This window comes from Stenella coeruleoalba (assembly GCF_951394435.1).
Source record: "Stenella coeruleoalba genome assembly, chromosome: 1".
Taxonomy (NCBI): domain Eukaryota; kingdom Metazoa; phylum Chordata; class Mammalia; order Artiodactyla; family Delphinidae; genus Stenella; species Stenella coeruleoalba.
Genome location: NC_137169.1, coordinates 173394769 through 173417680, shown reverse-complemented (window position 1 = coordinate 173417680; position 22912 = coordinate 173394769). Strand labels below are relative to the sequence as shown.

General features: G+C 37.9%; 1 protein-coding gene across 4 annotated transcripts in view; it reads left to right on the top strand.

Moving 5' to 3' along the window:
* Positions 1–22912, top strand: part of TSEN15 (tRNA splicing endonuclease subunit 15) — a 135731-nt gene that overhangs the window by 111838 nt on the left and 981 nt on the right. For all 4 annotated transcript variants that reach the window (XR_013828177.1, XR_013828178.1, XR_013828179.1 and 1 more), the window contains 2 exons: positions 2467–2649; positions 14227–14405. The gene's annotated coding sequence lies outside the window, so the exon portion shown is untranslated. The remainder of the gene's footprint in view (positions 1–2466; positions 2650–14226; positions 14406–22912) is intronic.

The following is a 22912-nucleotide window of genomic DNA, read 5'->3' as shown; positions in this document are numbered from 1 at the left end:
CCTCGGAAATCTTTTCTTCCTTTGGCTTCTGGTACACTATTCTCTCTTGAATTTCCTTCTACCTCAGCGGCTGCTACTTCACTGTCTCTTTTACTGGTTCCTTTTCTTTTCCCTGACTCTAAGCTGGAGGCTTCATCATTGGACCGCTTCTCTTCCATAACTACACTCACTCCCTTCGTGATTACTTCTAGTCATGTGGCTTTAAATATGATTCCTCAATTTATACTTGCAGTCAGGACTCTGTCCCAGAAGTCCAGACACATATTCAGTTGCCTACTTAACATCTCCACTTGGATGTCTAAGAGACATCTCAAACTTACTAGGACCAAAACCAAAGGGGTGGTTTCCCCTATCAAACCTGCTTCTCATACACTTTTCTCCACATTGGTAAATGGTAACTCCACCCTTCCAGTTGCTTAAGTCAAGAATCTTGAAGTCATCCTTGACTCCTCTCTTTATCCCATATTCAAATGAACAAACCCTGTGTCTCTACTATCAACAATATCAATATAGTTCAATATCAATATATCTCCAGTTCTCACCATCTCCACAACTATTGTACTGGTCTGATCCAAGCCTCTACCATCTTGCCTGATTTGTTATAATGGCATCCTAACTACTCTACTCCTCCACTCCTGCCCTACTAGGGCAGCCAGAGGGCTCTTTTAAAAGTATAATGGCTTCATATGTCACTCAAAGCAATGACCAAATTTCTTCACTAGTTCATCGGCTCTGTGTGCTTTGCAAGTGTCCTGATCCCACCCAAATACCTCTCTCCTAGAACTTCTCTTATCTCACTTGTTCTTGGTTTCCTTGCTGTTCTTGAATTATGAGTCATGCCCCTACCTCGGGGTCTTTGCACATGCTATCTCTCAGTCTGGAACACTCTTACATATATGGTCGGCATCCACTCTTACTTTACTTACTTTTCACTGTGCTCAAAATCACCTTATTACAGAAGGCACCTACTATAAATAACAATCCAGAACTTCTGCATTCCTGATACCCTTTCTTTTGATTTACTGTGAGCCTTGGCAGTTATGACCACTTGATTATTATATGTTTAATTGTTTATTGTTGGTCTCACCCAATTAATTATCAGCCACATGAAGGCAGGGACTTTGGTTGTTTTGTTCACTATAATATCCCCAGCACCTCAAACAGTGCTTGACACTATTAATGAATGAATGAATGATGTTGAATCAGACTGTTACCTATCGCAGGCGTACTTGCAATTAAGATTTATCTCTCATTGCAAAAATAAATGCATCTCTCCTCTCAAGGAACTTCATGATTTAAATACGGTGAGGGTGAATGTATCCATGAAATTATCTTTTTGCGGTCTCCAACTCTGCCGTCATATGGATCTATCCCGAGTACTGTTTTCTCTAAGAATTCACTTCAAAATTAAAATGAATGATAAAAGGGTAACTGTATTGCATAAGTTTGGGCAGGGTTCTTTCAGGCATTAAAATGAGTTCATCATTATGGCCACTGGCTTGGCTTGAGTCCTTGTGCCACCTATGTGCTGTGGGAAGTCTTTTTTTTTTCCCCTCCACATCCTTTGGGGAAAAACCTGAAGAACTGAAAGTACAATGGCCACAGCTATTCTCTGAGAACAGACTTAGGACTGTGTCCCTTCCTTTGAAAAGCACACCACACATACCCACTCCCAATATAAATACAATAACCATGAGTCTGACTGCCATGGAGATCCAGCTGCATCACAGACCTCATGCCAGATGAACAGAAGGTTAAAAGAAGGAATCTGCTGAAGAGGCCAAAAGTTTGGTTTGCTTGTGGACTGTTTTTTTAACCTTTGCCCATTCAGCAACTGTTAGTAACTGTTTTGTCTCTCTCCTCACCCCACAGTATTGTGCAGGGTCAAGCTTCCATTAGAGAGCACCTGACTTATATTACCCTTCTTCTTTTTTGATGTTAATATGGTTGGGCTTGATTAGAGTAAACAGAACAGGAGATTTGAATGAGTTCCTGTTTCCAAGGAAAGGAGGATCTGTTGATGCCTCACCCATATCCCCTCCACTTACCCTGGAGGTCAACTGCCTGTGGTTCCCACACACTCTGATGAATTCCTGTGACTCTGCCTGATGGCTTTGTCTAGCTGCAGGACTAAGCTTGGCCGTGCTCTCTTATGCTCTAAGGAATGGAGTGGCCAACAGTGCTGAGGGCCGATGCCCCAGGTGCAGCACTCGGCCAATGAGGGATGGGAGTAGGTGAATAAAGTATTCAGCTTTCTATTCCTCCTACTCCTGAGGAATAGTTCTCAGGCATGTTCCATCCATTTTCTTAGAATGTCCCCAGTAGTATTAAGCCCCAGTCACCCACAATTCATTAACTCACAATTTATTGTCTTTATCCCCTTTATGACTCAATTTCTTATTCTCTCAATGTCCATCCTGTAATCACCTCCCAAGTAAATTACTTGTACTGAAATTCTTCTTTCAGATTCTGATTTTGGGGAATACAAACTGAGATAGAGGCATATTTTGTTACCTGAAATGGCTTGGGCTGAAGCTTGCTCTTGAGGAGAATAAGCACCTGGAGCTACAGTGTCTGAACTAGCAGCTGCTGCTGCCACCTAGACATTGTCACTGAGCTGTGTGAAGCTATATGGCAAGGCTGAGTCTGGTAATATATTTTATCACTTGGATAATAATAAAATTACTTGGTTAGTAAATACCAAAGAAATGATACTCATTTCTTCACTTACTTTATTGACTTAAGCATACAGGTGTAAGTTATCAATATGAATAACATAGTAATGCATGTTATCATTTGATGATCAGTTAGTTGTTTGTTATGGTTTATTATTAGTTGTCTGTAATAGTTACATTGTATGTTTGTTATGCATGTTTAAGAAATAATAATCATTTATGAATTTAATTTATTGAATTTAAAAAACATGTTTAGGAAGCTCCAGAAATGAGGAAGCTTTTCAAAAGAAACCCTCCAGAAATCTATATTAAGGTCCCTTTGAATCTTTGCTAAGTACTGACCTACACATGCACAGAGTGAAATTATACAAAGCTGTTCAAAGAATGGTAGGGAGCTGTAAGCTTGCACAGGGATGAATGTGTTCAAACTCTGATCATCCACAGTGGAGGATCGTTGGGATCACCTGGGGCATTTAGTGGGGATTCCTGAGAGGTCACACCTTAGAAGTAAGTATGAAATATTCCTGGAGTAAAAACTACTTTAGCACTACTTACAAAAGCTTAAAAAGAGTTATCAAGAAGATTATTTGGGGCTTCCCTGGTGGCACAGTGGTTAAGAATCCATCTGCCAATGCAGGGGACATGGGTTCGAGCCCTGGTCCGGGAGGATCCCACATGCCATGGAGCAACTAAGCCCGTGTGCCACAACTACTGAGCCTGAGCTCTAGAGCTCGCGAGCCACAACTACTGAAGGCCACATGCCTAGAGCCCATGCTCCGCAACAAGAGAAGCCACCACAATGAGAAGCCCACGCACCACAACGAAGAGTAGCCCCCGCTCGCCGCAACTAGAGAAAGTCCGCACACAGCAACGAAGACCCAACGCAGCCAAAAATCAACAAGTAAAACAAATTTTTTTTAAAAAAAGATTATTTTGATCTGATAGTGACTTAAGTGTCTACAAATATAAAACCCAACCCTCTTTAAAAGAACACAATGAAATCCAGACACTTAACAATGTAAGATTTACAAAGTCCAGAACCAATAAGTTTTTTTTTTAAACTAGATGTGACAAGAAAATGGAAAACGTGTCCTCTAACCAGGAGTAAAGACAATCAGTAAAAACAGATCCATAAATTACAGTGATGCCAGAAATTACAGGGTGATAGAACAGTTATTAATGTAATATTCAAGTATATAAAGAAAGACATAAATGTAGTGAGAAGAGAAATAGAACATATAAAAAAGAATCAATGAGAATGAAATTCTGGAGTGGAAAAATAAAATATTTGAAATGAATTCACTGGAGGGGATTAACAACAGATGTCACACTGCAAAAGAAAAGGCTAATGACTTTGAAGACATAGCGATAGAATCTATCCAAAAAGAAACAGAGAACAATGACTTTAAAAATAAACAAAACCTCAGTGACCTGTGAGACAATATCAAGAAGTCCAAGATGCATGTAATTGGAGTCCCAGAATAAGAAGAGTAAGAGGTAGGGAAAGCAAACATATTAGAAGACTCAAGGCTGAAACATCTCCAAATTTGATTAAAACTATAAACTCACAGATCCAGTGAGCTCAGAGAACATCAAACAAAATATCACACACACATACAAATACCCACATACAGAGTCACACAAGGCACATTATAAAGTGCTGAAAACCAGTGATTAAAAAAGAAAAATCTTAGCAGACACCAAAGAACAAAGATAGTTTATAGAGAGAAACAAATAAGAATTATTGTATACCTCTGGGCAGAAACTGTGTAAACCAGAAGAAAATGAACTAACATCTTCAAAATACTAAAAGGGCAAAAATCCATATGCAACTAATATATTCTTCAGAAATATGGTAAAAAAAATTTTCAGACAAACAAAAGCTATGACAATTCATCAGGAGATCTATATTACAAGAAATGTTTTTAAAAATCTTGCTCATAATCAATAAATTTGGTAAAGTAGCAGGATACAAAATTAATGCACAGAAATCTCTTGCATTCCTATACACTAATGATGAAAACTCTGAGAGAGAAATGAAGGAAACACTCCCATTTACCATTGCAACAAAAAGAAGAAAATACCTACGAATAAAGCTACCTAAGGAGATAAAAGACCTGTATGCGGAAAACTATAAGACACTGATGAAAGAAATTAAAGATGATACAAACAGATGGAGAGATATACCATGTTCTTGGATTGGAAGAATCAACATTGTGAAAATGACTATACTACCCAAAGCAATCTACAGATTCAGTGCAATCCCTGTCAAACTACCAATGGCATTTTTCACAGAACTAGAACAAAAAATTTCACAATTTGTATGGAAACACAAAAGACCCTGAATAGTGAAAGCAAACTTGAGAAAGAAAAACGGAGCTGGAGGAATCAGGCTCCCGGACTTCACACTATACTACAAAGCTACAGTAATTAAGACAGTATAGCACTGGCACAAAAACAGAAATATAGATCAATGGAACAGGATAGAAAGACCAGAGATAAACCCACGCACATATGGTCAACTTATTTTTGATAAAGGAGGCAAGAATATAAAATGGAGAAAAGACAGCCTCTTCAATAAGTGGTACTGGGAAAACTGGACAGCTACATGTAAAAGAATGAAATTAGAACACTCCCTAACACAAAAATAAACTCAAAATTGATTAAAAACCTAAATGTAAGGCCAGACACTATCAAACTCTTAGAGGAAAACATAGGTAGAACACTATATGACATAAATCACAGCAAGATCCTTTTTGACCCACCTCCTAGACAAATGGAAATAAAAACAAAAATAAACAAATGGGACCTAATGAAACTTAAAAGATTTTGCACAGCAAAGGAAACCATAAACAAGATGAAAAGACAACCCTCAGAATGGGAGAAAATATTTTCAAACAAAGCAACTGACAAAGGATTTGTCTCCAAAATATATAAGCAGCTCATGCAGCTCAATAACAAAAAAACAAATAACCCAATCCAATAATGGGCAGATCTAAATAGACATTTCTCCAAAGAAGATATACAGATTGCCAACAAACACATGAAAGGATGCTCAACATCACTAATCATTAGAGAAATGCAAATCAGAACTACAATGAGGTGCCACCTCACACCAGTTAGAACGGCCATCATCAAAAAATCTACAAACAATAAATGCTGGCGAGGGTGTGGAGAAAAGGGAACCCTCTTGCACTGTTGGTGGGAATGTAAATTGATACAACCACTATGGAGAACAGTATGGAGGATCCTTAAAAATAGGGCTTCCCTGGTGGCACAGTGGTTGAGGGTCCGCCTGCAGATGCAGGGGACGCGGGTTCGTGCCCCGGTCCGGGAGGATCCCACATGCCGCGGAGCGGCTGGGCCCGTGAGCCGTGGCCGCTGAGCCTGTGCGTCCAAAGCCTGTGCTCCGCAACGGGAGAGGCCACAACAGTGAGAGGCCCGCGTACCGCAAAAAAAAAAAAAAAAAAAAAAAACTAAAAATAGAACTACCATACGACCCAGCAATCCCACTACTGGGCATATACTGGATGTTTGAATGCTAAAACACCATTAATTAATACAAAAAAGACAGAAAGAGAGCAAGTAAGTAAATAAATAAGTGGTGGATGGGTGAATAGAAAAGAATAACAAAATTTTAAGTTTTAACCCAAACATACTGAATATTTCATTCAATGTAAATTGTCCAAATGCCTTAATTAAAAGATTCTCAGATTGAATAAAAAGCAATATCCAACTAGATGCTATCTATAAGAAACCCATTTTACATATAAGGGCACAGCTAGGTTAAAGGAAAATAATAGAAGGTTTGATACAAGAAACAGAAGAAAAAATAGATAAATTGGACTTCAGCAAAATTAAAATTTTTCTGCTTCAAAGGACACCAGCATGAATGTGAAAAGACAACCCACAACATGGGACAAATATTTGCAAATTGTATATCTTATAAGGGACTTATATTGAGAATATATAAATAACTGTTACAACTAAATAATAAAAGATAAATAATCCAATTTTTAAATGATTAAAGGATCTGAATAGACATTTCTCCAAAGAAGTTACAGAAATGGCCAATAAGCACACGAAAAGATGTTCCACATCATTAGCCATCAGGGAAATGCAAATCAAAACTGCAATGAGATACCATATCACTCCCACCAGCATGGCTGGAATAAAAAAGACAGATAATAACAAGTGTTGATGAGAACACAGAGAAATTGGAACCCCCATACACTGCTGGTGGGAATGTAAAATGGTCCAGCTACTCTGGAAAACAATCTGGCAGTTCCTCAAAATGTTAGACATTGAGTTACTATATGAATCAGCAGTTCTACCCCTAGGTGTATATGCAAGAGAAATGAAAACATATATCCACACTAAAACCTGTACATAACTATTCGTAACAACATTATTTATAATAGCCAAAGTGAAAAGAACTCAACTATCTATCAGCTAATGAATGGATAAGTAAAATGTGAGAAATCCATATAGTGGAAGATTATTTGGCAATCAAAGGGAATGAAATAGTGATACATGCTACAACATGAATGAACCTTTATAATATGCTAAAGGAGTCAGACACAAAAGCCTACATATTGTATTATTCCATTTGTATGAAATGTGCATAATAGGAAAATCCATAGAGACAGAAAGTAAATTAGTTGTTGCCAAGGGTTGGATGGGTAGGGAAAATGGGGGTGACTGCCAGAGGATATGTGGTTTCTTTATAAGGTGATGAAAATGCTCTAATATGGTGGGGATGGTTGCACAACTGTGACTATGCCAAAAAACACTGAATTGTACATTTTAAAATGAATTAATTGTATGGCATGTAAATTATATGTCAACAAAGCTGTTATTTAAAAAAAGAAAAATGATGGGAAAAGTTATGTCAAGCAAAAACCAATAAAAGGAAGCTGAAGCAGACTTCAGAAAAAATATTACCAGGGATAAAGTGAGACATTTTATAATGATAATGAGTCAATTTACCATGAAGATATAACAATCCTAATGCATTTGCACCTAAAAATAGAGCTCCAAAATACATGAAGCAAAAGTCAACCAAACTGAAAGAGAAATAGGAAAATCCACAAATATGATTGGAGATTTCAAAATTTCTGAGTAATTGAGAGAGCAAGTATATAAAAATTAATAAAGATATTAAAGTCCAGAGCAACTTTGTCAATTAACTTGACCTGATCAACATTTATAGAATACTCCACCTAATAATAGTAGAATACACATTCTTTTCTAGTGCATTTGGAACATTTATTAAAATAAGCCATTTTCTGGGCCATAAAACAAATCTCAATAAAGTTAAAAAGCAAAGAAATCATACAAACCATGTTTTGTGTCCAAAATAGAATTAAATCAGAAATCACAGGAAGAAAGTATTTAGATATTGGAAAATAAAGCAAATATTTCTAAATAATCCATGGGTCAGAAAAGAAATCACAAGAGAATTTAGAAAATATTTTAAATTGAATAAAAATGAAAATACAACATGTCAAAATTTGACACAGCTAAAACACTTAGCTGTTTAGTTTGTAAATCACTCTTGGAGAAAAATTTAAAGCTTTAAAAGCTTGTATTTAAAAAGGTGAAATGGCAAAAATAAATTATTTGAGCTTTCAATGTGAAAATCTAGAAAAAGCATAGTAAATTGAAATGAGTTATGGAAAATACAAGAAAACTAGAGAAAATGAGATCAAAAGGAAGTTCCTTAAAATAATCAATAAAATTGATAAACCTCCACCTCGATATATCACGATTAAAAAAAGAGGGGGAAAATCACAAGAGGAGACATCACTACAGATCCTTCAGATACTAAAAGGATAACAACAAAAAACTTTTTAGAAGGAAATATAGGAGAAAATCTTCATAGCCTTCAGATAATCAAAGATTTTTCAGATAGTTCAAAACATGTAAACCATAAAAGAAAAAATGATAAAGTGTACTTTATCAGAATAAAAAAAAACTTCTTTCAAAGACACGATTAAGAAAATGAAAAGGCAAGCCTCAGACAGGGAGGAAAGATTTACAATGCATATATCTGACAAAAGATTTATATCCAGAATATGTAAAGAACAAACTTTTTCAAAATCATTCAGTAGGAAGAAAATAACTTAAAAATGGAGCAAGATTTGAAGTCACTTCACACATATCAAAATGATGCAACAGTCCTCAAAAAGCACATGAAAAATGCTTAACACCAATAGTAAAGAGGAAAATTAAAATTAAAACCACAATGTGATACCAGTACAAATCCACTAAAATGATCCAAAATACTGACAAGTGTTGGTGCAAATGTAGAGAAACTATAATTCTTGTACTGCTGGTGGGAAAGTAAAATGGCACAACCACGTTGGAAAGCAGTTTGGCAGTTTCATATAACTTAAATATACGCTATCACACAAACCAACAATTCTATTTCTAGATATTTCCTTAAGAGAAATGAAAACATGATTCACAATATACAGATGTACACAATGTACACAAATTTTCATGGCAACTATATTCACAATAGCCTAAACCTAGAAACCACCCAAAATATCCATCAACAAGTGAATGTATAAACAAATTGTGATATATTTGCACAATGGAATACTACTCAGTAGCAAACAAGAATGAACTATTGATATATACAGCAGCATAGATGGTAAAGATAGTAATGAATATCAATTTTTTCATCTGAGATATATCAGTATATATATCTGAGTGTATATATCTGAGATATATCAGTGTATATATCAGTATATATATCAGTATATATCTGAGATATATCAGTGTGTATATCTCCATATATACATTTTATGGAGAAATAACTGACATACATCACTGTGTAAGTTTAAGGCAGACAGCACGATGGTTTGATCTACATGTATTGTGAAACGATTACCATGATAGGTTTAGCTAACATCTATCTTCTCATATAAATACAATAAAAAGAAAAGAAAGAAAAAAATAGGAAAATATTTTTCTCCTTGTGATGAGAACACTTAGGATTTACTCTTACCAACTTTTCTATATATCACACAGCAATGTTAACTATAGTCTTCATGTTGTACGTACATCCCTAGTATTTATTTATCTTATAACTAGAAGTTTGTAACTTTTGACCACCTTCCTCCAATTCGCCATCCCCCTACTCTCTGCCTCTGGTAACTACAAGTCAGATCTCTTTTTCTATGAGTTTGGGGGTTTTGTTTGTTTGTTTTTTGGCTTTTTTTTATTCCACATATAAGTGAGATCGTACAGTATTTGTCTTTCTCTCTCTGACTTATTTCACTTAACATAAGGCCCTCAAGGTCCATCCACATTGTCACAAATGGTAGGATTTCTTCCTTTTCATGGCTGAATAATATTCCATTGTATATATACACCACAACTTCTTTATCCATTCACCCATCAATGGACACTAGGTTTTTTCCATGTCTTGGCTATTGTAAATAATGCACAGCAGCATAGATAAATCTCAAAAACATTATTCTGAGTGAAAGAAGCAAGACACAAAAATGAACATCTGATTTCTTTTTGAAACTTGGTATATGCTTTGAATGTCTTTTAATCTACAGGTTACTTCTCCATCCCTCTGTTGAAGAATCTATGCCATCTTTTTATCTATGTCATTTGAACTGTAGTTTCCCATAATTTGGATTGCCTACCCATAGTGCAGTTCAACAAGACCCATATATTTCTGCAAATTGGAAGCTGGATCCAGGGGCTTGATCAGATTCAGGTTTGATGTATTTTGAATCAAAGGATGGCATGTTCTTTCATCAACAAACACGTAATATCTGGTTATTGTTCTTTTATGACATTAGCAAAATGGTAATATTCTAATTCTCTCATTTTACTGGCCTGAATAATTTTATAAAGAGAAGAGTCTCTTCATTTGCTATTCAGTTTTTCCAGTGGTACAGTTCTCAAAGGAAAGCAAGGATAAATGTTTGATTTTTTCCTTTTATTTAATCTGTTTTCAAGATGATTCAATTGCTTATCATCCAATTTTTAAAATATCTCTAGAAATGCATGGACTTAAAATATTTGATGGTTTCAACCCATTACAATTCTTATCCTTGTTGAAATTCAAATTGTCTTATCTTTGGAAGTAGAATACAGGAATGGAATGGAATGGAATTGAATAGAATAAAGTGGGAGCCTCTTTAAATTGGCTTCTGAGTCCTTTTGACATAACCCTAGTGGTCTTTAATAGTTTCCTTGATATCTGATATGTTGAAACATATGAAGAATATGTTATTTCTTTTAATAGGAAATGGCGTTTCAAGACCACATTCTGAATACAGTTTTTCAGGATATCACTGGTTAGTCATTGCTTCAAGGCCTTTTCAGTGGATATAATATATCTAATATATATATTAGATAGATGATAGGTAGATAGATAGATACACAGATACATAGATGATAGATAAGTAAGTAGACTGATACAAAGAAAGAATATGTTGCATGTTTATGATATTTATTCTGATATTTCCAATTAAATTCAGAAATACAGGATTTGCATTTAACCTCTTCTGTATTACATCTCTATCTCCTTTCTTCCACATTGAGAATCCTTATTCTCAACAATACAAGGGAAAATACAATTAGAACATCCCACAGTTATTCATTTGCTTTATCTCATATGACACATAACAGTCACAAAAAGGCAATGCTAATACTATCACCACCAATTATTATTACTAAAAAACAGTTTAAATTTTTTGCATATAGAATCCTATTTTCCCTACAATTTTTTATGCATATACATGCAAGCTTTTCATATACCATCTAGGTTCATATCTGTCCTGAAGCTGATATATGGGTCTCAGTGTAAGAATGACTGCCATTCATTTAGCTCTCTTACAATCTCTCCTCATCAAGAAACAGATGTGATTAAGATACATTTTCCTGGTGCAGTCCCACTTGGATCTCTTTATTTATTATCATGCACCATTTATTGAATAAACCATCTTTTTCCCAGTGTCTCAGTGCTACCTCTATCATATATCAACTTTCCATATATGTGAGCATCTGTTTCTCAGCTCTGTTAGTCTAGTCTTATGCCAAACCCTACATGATCTTAATTACTATAGCTTTATAATAAGTATCATATCTAATAGGGCAAGTGTCTCTGGCTACAAGAAACAAATGCAAATTGTTTCCAAATAAGTAAACTTGACAAGCAAGCCCCAAAGAAATACCATAGTTAAAGTTCCATGTTCCATATACTCACCAAAATACCTCTACACACATACAAAGCATACAACTATGAATAAGATTCAAAAAAACAGCAAAACACAGAATCAGACTTATAAAGACTGATGATATTATGATTATCAGATACCAAACATACAATAAAAATAAATATGTATAAATTAATATAGAGAGAGATATAGAACTGAAAAAGGGGTTCTGGATGAATCTGTAGAAATAAAAATTATAATAGTTGAAAGTAGAATCTGGATGAATGGATTTACCATTATATTAAACACAGTTAAAGAAACAGTTATTTGGAAGGTAAAGTTGAAGAAGTTACACATAGCATGAGACAGAGACAAAGCAAAGAGAAATATGAAAAAGAGATTAAGAAATATGGAAGAAAGACTTAGCAGGTCCAACATACATATAATCTGAGTTCTAAGAAGAAATGACAATTGGGGACATTCAGTGTTAAACGACATGAGTGAGTGTTTTCCAGAAGACCATCAATCTTCAGATTAAGGAAGTTCCCCAAGTGCCAAACAACAGAAGTAAAAAGAGATACATAACAGAGTGAAAAATTCAGAATAATAAAAACAAAGAGAAAGTAACAGATGCAGCCAAACAGGGAAAAAAAGTTGGGGGTGGAGTGGGTGGAGACACATCTGCAATGACTAACTGATAGGTGACTTCTCAGAAATGAGAGTGGAACTCAAAAGAATTGAAAACGAATTTTCAAAGTACTGTAAGAAAATAACTCTCAACCTAGAATTGAATATTTATTAATACAATCTATCAAAAATCAAGGCAAAAAAAGACATTTTCAGACACAAACCTGAGGACTTACTACCAACACATCTTCACATAAGGAACTTCTAATGAAGATACTTCATGTCAAAAGGAAGATTTGCAATACATGAAAATGGAAAGGATAAATATTGACTGTGTATAATGGTAAAGTTAATGTCTAATGTATGAGGCTAAATATCAAGAGAGAATAACATATAACTTAGGGAGGGTGATGACTGGCATGACAGTATTCTAGTATTCTTATATGATTCAGAAGAAGATTATAATTATTAATATTGAACTCTGTTAATTATGTATGTTAAAATTTCTATGACAGTCACTAAAGGAGTAGAGATAGCTATAAATGTTAGCTATTTTTATTATTATTATTGTTATTATGATTATAATTATTATATTCCAGTAGTAGTATAGAAAGAAAGAGAAAGAGAGAGGGAGAAAGAGAGAGAAAGAATTCTGTAGTCAAATCAGTTTTGTTTAACCAAGTTAAATATATTTCCTGCTTGATTTCTGTTTTTTCTCAAGTAATGTGCTTTATAAATCCCTAGAGATTTAGAAGGTTTGCAGCGTTTCTTTTTATTATTTGACATCACTTTATCTCGTGGAATATCTATTAACGTCTTGAGAAACTTGACATTCTGGGGAACACGTTTTAAGTTGAATCTGAATCCCCTTGGGCTTGGATTTGCCTGTTTAAGAGGGTAATATAGCCGTATAGGCTTGAAGAGAATAACAGACTAGAATAACAAGGTCAGTTTCAGAAAGACCTTAGGTTTGGGAAAATAAGACATAAGGAAGAATTGAAAATACGATTGTCCAGTGATACCAGGAAGGGTGGGACATATTGCAGTCTGTTAAATGGAAGGAAAAAAAATAAAAGCTCTGCCTAGCAAATGGGTTGCAAAGCTTCTGCTACAAGACTGTTGGAACATCTGGGAACACTGCCAAGCAATTCTAGGGAACAGACTTGGCACTGATTGTGGCCTTGTGTTCTGTATGAAAGAAAAAAGATTAATTTATTTTATGTCATAATACACTACCTAGAAGCCAAATTGCCAGTTAAAATTCTATTTGCAAGCAGGTGTAGGATTTCGATATAGCTTTCACCTAACATCATGGAATGCTGCTTCTCCATGATCAAACATGATGCAAGCTGTCTTTTCAACTACATTTTCAGTGTTTCAAAATGTTTAGAAAAATGGCAGGTTAGTAATGTCTGTAACTATAATTGAATCTTATGTATCTGCTCTAAATGCAGCTGTTTGGTTTATACAGTGTGGAGGAAATAAATCACCACATATAGAAAGGAGTGTTTGCTCTTATCCATCCAATTAATGTTTTCCTCTAGAAGTTAACATTTTAAACGTGTCCAAGCAAAGAGATGGGTTAAAGGTATTTGATGGTTAGTTTTTCTAATTCCATGCCATTAGGAATATAGGATGTTACCTTTTTTTAAGTCCAGAATACTTTAATTGCAATTGATGTAATGCAACCCCATTGATGCTTTTTTGTAACTCTGTGTATATACTTGTTTTCTCTGAAGACTCAAAGATACCTGCAGGCATTAATCTTCACAGTTCTCATGGTGGAAGACTACAAGGGCAAGCCAGACCTGAGCTGACCTGAAAAGATTTTGATAGGCGGAAAGATGGGAGGACTTTCATCCACTTCTCCACCACTGGAGTGCCCTCAGAACTTCTCTCTTTTGCTCTCCAAATCCTAGTAAGTTCAAAGCCGGCCTCCTCCGTGAAGCTTCCCTTGATACCTCCGGTCCACGTTAATCTTTTTTCTTTTTTCTGAAGGAAAAGCCCATATCTCTAGTTCTTCTCAAGGTAGCACTCAGATCTTACTGCCTTGCATTGTCCCCTAATTATCAATCTGACCTTCTCTCTAAACAATGCATTTCTTTTATTTATTATTTTGTTGAAGTATAGTTGATTTATAGTGTTGTGTTAATTTCTGCTGTATAGTGAAGTGATTCAGTTATATGTATATACATTCTTTTTCATAATTCTTTTCCATTATAGTTTATCACAGGATATTGAATAGTTTCTTGTGCTATACAGTAGGATCTTGTTGTTTATCCACCCTATATATACTAGTTTGCATATGTTAATCCCAAACTCCCACTCCATCCCTCCCCCTTGGCAACCACAAGTCTGCTCTCTATGTCTGTAAGTCTGTTTCTGTTTTGTAGATAAGTTCATCTGCATCATATTTTAGATTCCACATATAAGTGACATCATATGGTATTTGCCCCTCTCTTTCTGACTTACTTTACTTTGTATGATAATCTCTAGTTCCATTCATGTTGCTGCAAATGGCATTATTTCATTCTTTTCTATGGCTGAGTAGTATTCCATTGTATATATGTACCACATCTTCTTTATCCATTCATCTGTCGATGGACATTTAGGCTGTTTGCATGCCTTGGCTATTGTGTATAGTGCTGCTATAACATAGGGGTACATGTCTCTTTTTGAATTAGAGTTTTATGTGGATATATGCTCAGGAGTGGTTTTGCTGGATCATATGGCAACTCTATTTTTAGGTTTTTTGAGGAAACTCCATACTGTTTTCCATAGGGGCTGCATCAAATTACATTCCCACCAAGAGTGCAGGAGAGTTCCCTTTTCTTCACATCCTCTCCGGTATTTGTTATTTGTAGGTTTTTTAATGATGGCCATTCTGACCCATGTGAGGTGGTACTTCACTGTAGTTTTGATTTGCATTTCTCTAAGAATTCGCAATGTTAAGCATCTTTTTATGTGCCTGTTGGCCATTTGTATGTCTTCTTTGGAGAAATGTCTATTTAGGTCTTCTGCCCATTTTTTGATTGGGTTGTTTGGTTTGTGTTGTTGTTGAGTTGTGTGAGCTGTTTGTATATTTTGGAAATTAAGCCCTTGTCAGTTACATCATTTGCAAATATTTTCTCCCAGTCCATAGATTGTCTTTTCATTTTGTTTATGGTTTCCTTTGCTGTACAGAAGCTTGTAAGTTTGATTAGGTCTATTTTTGCTTTTATTTCTATTGCCTTGGGAGACTGACCTAAGAAAACATTGGTACAATTTATGTCAGAGAATGTTTTGCCTATTAAACAAGGAGCTTCTTGAAGTCACTTCCAGGTCCTGTGTTTCCGATTCTTGCTCAGTTCAGTGATGGGTTTACAGAGGGTAGCCCATAAATACTTACTAATAAAGTGACTGATGAAAGAACCAGAGAGTTTAATTGTTTAGGAACCAATTATTCAGGCTGCTCCCTAATGGTAGGGAGGTTTGGGGTTATCGGTGGTTTGGGGATTACTTATATGTTATCATTTTTTCATCCATTTTCAAAGAGTTTAAGGAAACACTCAGAGCTCCTGAGAGCACTTATTTCTTATCTGTGCAAATGATTGGATTAGACCATAGGCAAAATAAAGGCCTTTCCCAGGTATCCCAAGCTCTTTTTGTGACAAGGATCCTCTGGGAGGGGATGGTGGAGGAGGGAGGGCAGGGCAGGAAGTGGGGCTGGAGATCCACCTCTATTTTTGTCTCCCTCTGCCCCTTAGCCACCACACCTTGCTACATTGTTTGTTCTTCCATTCCCCCTCACAGGCCCCTGCACCTTTATGTCCTAAAGGACTGCTTCAGAGATGAGGATTTGGAAACGTGTGTTTAGCACTTGTAAGCTCCTCCAAGGCTTTGCAGAGTCAACAGGAGGCATTTTGATTATAGCTATTGGTTCTCAGCACACAGCAAGTTGGCAGAAAATAGAGGTTAGACCCTGTCTCTTCTTGCTGCTCGAGAGGAGTCTACACAGCCAGGGCCTAGCTAAGATTGCAGGCCTGAACCAGGGAACACAGTCCTGAACCCTGGGGCTTTGGGACAGTGTGACACCTGGGTGAGAGGCCTCCTCTACACTGAACAATGAACACGGGAGGCTCCAGAACGTGATGCTGACTGAGGCAGAGGCCCACAGAGCCTACAGCTGTCTGATTTATTTCTGAGGCAGCGTTTCCACAGGACTCGGGAATGATTTAGTCTCTGATCCTTAGGTGGTTTCCTTTTACATCATTTCTGCCTCTTTTGATTGTTGGCACATTTGGGGAGTTCTAGGGTCCTCAACCTTACAGGTGTGTAATTTTAATAAACACAATTCATTAAAATCTGAGCTTACAAAATTGGTAAATTATGGGGATGGATTATTTTTTCTACCACGAAAGGGTCGTGTGATCAGAGTCCCTTTTATTAATCCATAATTCTCTTATTATATATAACAATACATTTGTGGGTTTCTTTTTCCTGATTTCAGAAGTAATCTGAGTTTCTAGCTAAAGTACACCTTGGTGATTAAAACCATGTTCTTTCATTTCAACAAGACCTAGATTTGAGGCTAGGCTCTGCCACTTACTTCCTATGTGTTTGGATAAGTTTCTTATTGGCTCACAAATACAACATTAAAATTTTTGCACGTATTAAATGAGATAGCATACCTCAGGCGCTCAGGGCATAATAAGTGTTCGATATATTAGTGAGCACTTCTTAGTCTTTTTGTTATTAGAATATTTGTACATAAAGGTTGGTTTACCCACATCTTATTTAAATGCAGCTTTTTCGAGACTTCCCTGGTGGTCCAGTGGGTAAGAATCCATGCTCCCAATGCAGGGGGCCGGGGTTCAATTCCTGATCGGGGAACTAGATCCCGCACGCATGCCGCAACTAAGAGTTCGCATGCTGCAACTAAGAAGTCCGCAGGCTGCAACTAAAAAAAAAAGATCCCCACGCTGCAACGAAAGATCCCATATGCTGCAATGAAGATCCCGCATGCCACAACTAAGACCCAGCACAGCCTAAATAAATGAATATTAAAAAAATAAATAAATGCAGCTTTTTCTGTTTCATTTAACTGTGAGATCTACCTTTATTGCTGTGACATATCTCCTTAACCATTCTGCTCATTGCCCCTCCTGACCAGTGGTTTTGGTCCTCTGGCTCTGGGAGTCCCCCAAGTGCCAGAGTCCTCCTTTGACCCACCCATCACAGAATGGAGTAGAACATGGCTTCTCCCAAATCATACTGGCTAGAGACTGAGAGTGTGAAGTTAGATGGGGCTTCTCTCTAAAATAATGCTTCTCACTGTGAGGCCCATGGACCTCTCTGTCAGAATCATCTAGGAATGTTTATTAATTGCAATCCCTAGGGTCTTGTGCCACGGCTTTTGGCTTTCGAAGTAGAATCTTTTGTGGGCTTCTGGGGTAGAACTCTGCATTTGTATTAATAATAAGCACCCAGGCTATTCTGATGCTAAATAAATAAAATTCTAGAACTGCTCCAGTGCAGTTTTCAAGCTTGCCCAATTCTAGAGTGGCCTGGGGGTACTTAATAGCAGTAGAGCTTCCTGAGCCCCACCCCAGCGTTTCCAATAGAGGAGCCTGAGGATGTATATATATTTTTTATATTTATTTATTTATTTAGCTGCATCAGGTCTTAGTTGTGGCACTAGGGATCTTCGTTGTGGCATGCAGGATCTTTTGTTGCGGCGCACAGGCTTCTCTCTAGTTGTGGCATGCGGGCTCTAGGGCACACGGGCTCTAGGGCGCATGGGCTTAGTTGCCCATGGCACATGGGATCTTAGTTCCCAGACCAGGGAGCGAACCCGTGACCTCTGCATTGGAAGGTGGATTCTTAACCACTGGACCACCAGGCAAGTCCCAGGATGTGTATTTTTAATAAGTAGCCCCAGATGACTGTCCGGCTGGCAAGTATAGGAATGCTGCTGTAGAATGACTGGCCAGTGACGTGATTGCTGCTGGTGGTGGTGGCGACAGTAATGGGGTTGGGTGGTGATTAGGGAGGTTTGAATGATCCAGAGAGTGACTTGGGTCAAGGGCCCATCTTTAGCTCTCTATCATCCCCTTCAGGTATGAGAGTCTGTGTCCAACCATTCCCATGGTGTTTGAGAAAGCAAAGCCAAGCCAGTCTGGAGAGAGTGAATAGTGCAAAAGTGAACAGTGAAGCTCTTGGGCAGACACCAGTAATGCCAGATGAACTGCCATGGGACCCTCGGTAAAGGAAAGAGCAGCTACTTATCGGAACAGCCATTCCTGGTGTTCTCTTGTAGCCTGGCTGAAGTTCCTACCAATATCTTTCCCACAAATTGCCTCCGTGCTTTAAAGGCTGTCTGGGTAGGTTGGTAACCCAAGTGGCCTTAGTCAAAACAATGCCCTGCCACCAGGTGCCGGCCATTTAGTGACCCGTGACTAAGCTGCACCTCCCTACGCTCCTCTGGGCCTCTGGGCCAGACTCTGCGGTCAGATTCATTCTCTCAGAGCCTATTCTGCCTTCTTAAGGGGCTCATGCTGGGTCAGAGCTTCTCCTCAGCAGCCCCAGTCTAGTGATGACAAACTGACATGCTTTGTACACAAGTCTTATCTGTGGCAAGTAAAACAGTAATGCTTCAATCTCATATTTTATTGACAGACGTGGCTACTGGGTTGAAAAATCTAGTTGTTGTAAAGATGTTCTCTTGGGCTACTCATCCCCTCTCCATGGTGGTCTCCTTCCTCCCAGCAAAGCTGGACAATACTTTTCTCAGTCTGCTGCCTACCCAGTGATGGGAAGGCAACCTACAATCAGATCAGGGTCTGCCCTCTCTCTGTCTTCATGGCCACATGGGTTCTGTACTTTTGTCCCCAACAACTTTGGGTGTGGGCCCAGCCCTTCGTGACAATACTGCTTTTTCCTTTCTTTTCTTGGAGTATCAGCTGTGACCTCAGAAGGTGGTAGGGCTTTGCAATGAGGACGACTCTGATACCACTGTCATCTAGCTTGTTTCATGACATTCCAGCCAGCAAACATTTAATGATGAGGGCTTCTTCCTGGCGAGATATTATAGTAGGCTCAGAGGGGCATCCAAGATAAATAGGATAAAGTACAAGCCAGAAAGAAATTCAGATGAAGAGAGCAGTGACATTCCAGTGGATGACACATGCAAGGGTCAACCATGCTATGAAAATATTAGAGTCAGGATATTAAGGAGAGAAATAATGTGGAAATTTTTTCATTGTGATGTATGTATTTATATCTTTATCTACAGAAAGCTGAAATGTCAGGAAAAAGCAATGATAATGTGCATTGTATTAAGTGCTGTGTTGTCAGCTCATCTAAGCCAATTTGGTCATTCACAACTGTTGGGTTCTTTTGGCAAATAATGGTGGCCTCCAATGCTAAAGGTAGAGGAAGTGTCTAGGTCTCATTCCCAAGAAACTTGCTACCAAGTGGTCCATTACAAAGAAAACAAATCCTGCAACGCACACCCAAACATTTAGCAGCACACAGACACAAGGAGTCGTACAATGTGCTCTTATTGGCTCCCTGCCTTAGTCCCTCTGCTAGGCGCCCTGTATGACAATTTCACTAGTGGCAGATACAGAAATATTATCTTGGGGGGATCGCTAGCCATCGAGTCAGAATCCGACAGTAAATCCTCTGGTTAGAGATGGGACACAGGACCAAATGGGACTTCTAGGCTGGGGCATCGCACTGAGAGGTATTAGGATGCTGGGTGGGACAGATTCATGCACAGGTGGAGATGTCTGTACCTTGCTAGTCACAATTGGACACTACTCAAATTGTCTTTGAAGATTATTTCTAACTCCGCTAAATGCTACTGAATAACCCCTTCACTGCTGATGGAGATAGAGATAATGGAAGCACTCAAAGTACTCTGGAGTGTGGACTCCTCAGTGTGACTTTTAAAATCTAACTAAGCACATCTGGACAGTCAATTCCAGGTTAGGATGTTAATCACCTACCCCTAGCATGTAGAGTAAAACCAACACACACACACACACACACACACACACACACACACACACACATTTATATCACAGTACTAAGCTAAAGTATTTTCAAGTAAATTTTAGACATCATCCAAGTGGACAATGTAACAAATCTTCACTTGAGTTATCATCATAATCTCAACAAGAAGATTAAATGAGAATGACTAAATTCACACTTAGTGAAAAATAAATACACCTAATTACTAGTTAATTTGAACAAGCTTATCTTAACAGACAGAAGAACAAATAATATATGCTTTATTTCTGATATTCAGCTCTAATTCCATTAAGGAAAATCACATCTGACCAAGGGAAATTACCCTGCCCTGCTTCTGTCTGGATCCTCATCCTTCGTCATCCAGGTTTGCTGGTTTATTCACTGTTTTCCATCTGACAGCATTTACTGAGTCTCTGCACTATGACTGGACTGGGGTTACAAAGATGAATACAAATAGTCCCTGTCCTCCAGGAGCCCACAATCCAGTGGAGAAAGCTGACTATTAAACAGGAGCCACAAGTAGTAATTCTAAGTCACAGATTCAAGACAGCACGAATTATAACAGCCTTTTCTACGACGACATTAAATTTCTATCTTGGTCTCTCATTATGCTTATAGTGAGAAGTTTACTTCTAGCCAGTTCAGAATGATAGACAATTCGAGGTTTTCCCCTTGCCCTTCGTCCTCGGGACTACATTTAGACTCCATTGGCTCCACATCAGTGGGAGGAACACCATTGTCTAACATGTGTGGGCATCTGCTCTGGGGTCTGGGCTCACATCTGACTTTCAGTGACCAATTCATGCAAGACACACTGTACCCTCCCACTCCCCGCTGAAAGTTCCCTTCAGAGCCACCGACTCACTCCCAGCTCCTTTGGTTCCCTTCTTGGATGTGGGAAGTGAAACTCTTAGAAGCTCTCCTCCCCTATATTTAAAATGCGTAACCAACAAGGACCTGCTGTATAGCACAGGGAACTCTGCTCAGTGTTAGGTGGCAGCCTGGATGGGAGGGGAGTTTGGGGGAGAATGGATACATGTGTATGTATGGCCGAGTCGCTTTGCTATGCATCTGAAACTATCACAACATTGTTAGTTGGCTATACTGCAATATAAAACAAAAAGTTAAAGAAGAAAAAAGAAAAAGAAGCTCTCCTCCCTTCCTGGGCCACGCTTACCCACCCTCAGAGTCACTCGCCAGTGGCTTACTCACTCTTGCTTCTGCTTCCTTTTTCTCTGGCGCCAGTCCATAAAATCTTCCAAATCAGAATGAACTTTGTGCTGTAAAACATTCCTGACCTAGGCTTTTGATCTTTTAAAATATTCTCCTTTAAACAATGAACGGCCAACTTGAGTCTACTTGCAGAAACTCAAAAAGCTAATATTAACTGATTTCCTGCTCTTTGAATTTTTCACTTAGCGGCCTTACTCTGAAGGGTAGTGAGTAGAGACTGCCCATCTTATCTAAATGGAAGAAAGGACAGGGGTATCAGCAGAAATAGAGGCGCAGATGTAGAGAACAAACGTATGGACACCAAGGGGGAAAAGTGGCGGGGGTGGTGGGATGAATTGGGAGGTTGGGATTGACATATATACACTAATACGTATAAAATAGATAACTAATAAGAACCTGCTGTATAAAAAATAAATAAAATTCTAAAGTTCAAAAAAAAAAAGAAAATACTAGAGAAAGAAGTATAGGGTTTTTTTTCCTAAATGCTTTCTCTCTATATTGGCAATTTCGGTAGAGTGGGCTCAGTAAAGGTTTTGACCGAGTGGACCCATAGGATGTCATGAGCACACAAGAGAGGGGCACTGAAGGCTAACTGGGAGGTTCCAGGAAGGCCTTGTGGGGGAAGAAATTAGCGAAGTGGATAAGTGAGTTCAAGAGGCAGAGACAGTAGCACAACAAAGAGCTATGGCCATAACGGAGAATATGTCATATTTGGGGATCTGTAGCAATTTAGCGTGGCTGGCATAAAATTTATGGTAGGATGGGAGCCTGGTAAAATATGGGATTGAACTGGTAAACTGGGCTCAGATAATGAAAAGCCATGGAAAGACACAGAAGGATTTTTTGTAAAAGAGAGTGACATTATCAAATTTACACTGTACAGAGATCAATCTACCATTGGTGAGAATTGACTAAAAGGCAGGTAAACCAGTTAAAATGAGCTTTCAGGAACCAAGAAAGAGATTTTGAGGCCCTGATTTGATATAATGGCAAGAGAGGATGAAGAGAAAGAAGACAATGGAGACATAATTAGGAGATAGAATAGATGGGATTTAGCAATGGATTGGACATGTGTGAATAAGGAAGACGTAAGAATAATTCCCATGTTTTTAGTGGATGATGGTGTCATTCTCCACAGCAAAGAGTGTAAGGGAAAGAGCTGATGGAGGGGTGGGT